This window comes from Petaurus breviceps, unplaced genomic scaffold, assembly GCF_028583685.1.
Source record: "Petaurus breviceps papuanus isolate PSGF00001 unplaced genomic scaffold, PetGlider_PUasm1.0 37, whole genome shotgun sequence".
NCBI classification, from domain to species: Eukaryota; Metazoa; Chordata; class Mammalia; order Diprotodontia; family Petauridae; genus Petaurus; species Petaurus breviceps.
The window spans coordinates 18,913,715-18,916,911 of record NW_027186296.1 but is presented as its reverse complement, the minus strand read 5'-3'; positions in this window follow the sequence as shown (position 1 = coordinate 18,916,911).

The window sequence follows — 3,197 nt, the reverse complement described above, 5'->3', positions numbered from 1 at the left end:
TCTCTCTCTCTCTCTCTCTCTCTCTCTCTCTCTCTCTCTCAGCAACATATTGACTGTGATGCTGAATATTGGAATTATTGGTAATAAAAGGAGCATGGAGCTAATAATCTTAAAACTTTTTAAGAAAAGTTTCTAGAAATTGATACCTCAAGTATTATGTAATTGGGAGTTACTATCTTTATTCCAACATGTTATCTTTGTGTTTTGACACATTAAATGACAGCTATCTATGTAATTTAGGTTTGTCTTGAAAAGTATTTTGACAAAAAAAATCTGATTTAAATTTTTAAAGAGACCTGATTTTTAACATTTAAGCATTGTTCATATTCACCTTAATTTAGATCCCATTTCATAATTTTGATGCACATTCTGCATGCAAGATTTATCCTCATAAACAGTTAATACATTTGGATTATGTAAAATACACTTTCAAGACAGCAGCTGTAATTCTCTTTTTTTTTCATGCCACAGTTAAGTAACATTAAAGCAGAACTAGGCATTGATCATTTGAGAAGGGTTGGACTTGATCTTTCATTTTCCTAATGACTCTCCATCTGTTTTTTCTTTCCAATGTGGGTGGAGGGAAGACCTACTGAGCAGAGGAAACCGGAGGGAAAGACAGTTGCGACACCCACCTCAGAACTATCTCTTGACAGAAAAATGGGAGTTTGAATAGATTGGCACTGAGAGCAGGACTGGGATTTGGTACTCAGATCTGACTGCATAGCAGAGGAGGGGTGCCATTTGTTAAGTTGAATCAGTGCTGAATTTGCAAAGTAGCTCTTCTTTTCCTTTCCTGCCCTGCAGGCTAACACCCTTTGAGTATTATTTCTGTTTTAGGGAGAAACAAAATCTCTCAAGACACAAAATTGTAAAACAGCAGTGGAGAAAACTTTAGCAAGTCACCAGTGATAACTTGTTCCAGAGGACATATGATTGGAAAAGGAAGGGGGTCAATAACATAATCACCTTCAGGGATGGCAGATGAACAGCCCAGATGCTCTATTACTCAAGAACATTGTAAGACTTAGGAGAGGCCTTCAACAAATTGGAGGAAACTTGTGGAGAATTTATGGCTATGGATAAGAGTTGGACAGGATGAGAAGGATGAGTTATGATCAACACCTGGAGAACGTTCACTTTGATGACATCACAGACCTCCACAGATCCAGCTGCTGAAATAATGGTTTTGCTCTTTGGGTGGTTATCATCTTATAGACGAAAGGTTCTTGATGTGGGGGTCTGTGAACTTGTTTTTAAATTAATGATAGCTATATTTCAATACAGTTTCCTATATATTTTATTTTATGAATTTAAAAAATTATTCTTAGGAGTCCAGAGTTGTTGTTTTTTAACCAGAAAAGGGGTCCATGACATTTCTCTTAGAGAACTGAAATTTGTTGTGTATCATAGAGGCCGGGTGAACTTATTTCTTTACAGGTAGAACTGGACATAGCAGAATACTGATAGGATTTTGTTGACATGGAGGATCCAGCAACCACTCATTGGCTCTCATTATATGCCTCTTCCAGTACACGCCTTCCTCCTGAAGTAGACCTTCTCCAATGTTGGCCTGGGGAAATGGTGCCTGAGGGTACCTGGGATCATCTTGTATTCAGAATGAGGGTGACACCATTTGTCACCCATGCTCTGAATAGTAGACTCATTCCTATCCCTCCTGTCCTCCTAATTTCCTCTGCTTTCCTTTACTACTGTACCCTCTGGCACTCTCCTCTATTGTGAGCAAGCTCTCTTTTTGGCTAGGCTTGTAATGATTAGAGTGCTGAAGTGGGAGTCAGGAGACTTGAATTAGAATGCTACCTGGACTTTTATTAACTGGGTGACCTTGAGCAAGTCACTGAACCTCTCTCTACCTCAGTTTCCTCATTTGTAAAATGGGGATAAGTAATAGTTAGCACTTATGTAGTACTTTAAGGTTTACAAAGCACTCCAGGAGAAATACCAGGACTAGAATAGAGGTCTGTACATAATGTTTGTAGATCTGACCAAGGTTTTTGATACTGTCATTTGTGAGGGCTTAATGAAAATTATGTTGAAATTTGGTTGCCTAGAGAAGTTCATCAGCATTGTGCATCAGTTTCGTGGTGGCATGCTTGCCCATGTTCTGGATAATGGACAATGCTCTTGTGCCTTCCCAATCACCAAGTGAAATAAGACTGTGTGCTTGCTCACTTGTTTTTTAGCATGATGTTTTCAGCCATGTTGTCAAATACTTTCAATGAAGATAAACATGACATCAAGGTGAGCTCTTGCACTGATGGTAAATTCTTCAACTTGAAAAGGCTACAAGCCAAAGTCAAAGTGGAGGGAGTGTTGGTGCATGATTTTCTGTTTGGAGATGATCATGTATTCAGGGCAACTTCTGAAGGTGAGATGCAACAAAGTATCAGGGAAGACATCAGGGAAGATGGAGTCAAGCTAGTAGTAAGATCAGGTCACTCATTTGGGTTGTTAATTATCTCACAGATCTATCACCAAAGGGGAATTTACATTTGGTGCCAGTTCCCTTGTCTCATCTTATGATGGAGAAATGTTACACTAAGAAAATAGACTGCACATGGAGTATATACTTGCCTCTTGGACATAGTGTCTGAGTCTCTGGTTTTAGATGAGCTCCTGGGGCAATAAGAGGTTGGTGTTTCTGAGGCTTTGACATCTGTGAGATCTTTGCTTTGCCATGGGTTGCTCCATTGATACCCACACTGAATATGATTGATTAATTCATGACCGCTTTATAACCTTGGTCTACTTCTCCCCTGGACTTGGTCTTTAAAAGAGAACAGAGACAAAGGGGCACAGAGACAGAAGCAGAGAGATCACCAAGTAGTAAAATCCATCTATCATATTGTGGAGGGTATGTGTCCTTGAAACCTTCCATGCTGTTAATTGGAAGGAAGCAAAGAATATCTCTGTGTGTTGGGGGCAGGGGATAGGGACCTTCATTAGGAGAGAATTAGGTGTCCTTGTCTCTTTCTATAGTCTATGCAGTTCATCAGAACTGTGGAAGTTCAATATGAAGGTGTGGAGTCAGGATGGTGGAGAAAAGGCAGGGACTTGCCTGAACTTTCCTCAAAATCCCCTCCAAAATCCTTTGACTAATGCCCTAAAATTCTGGAATGGCAGAACTCACAAAAGGATGGGGTGAAACAATTTTCCAGCCCAAGATATCTTACAAG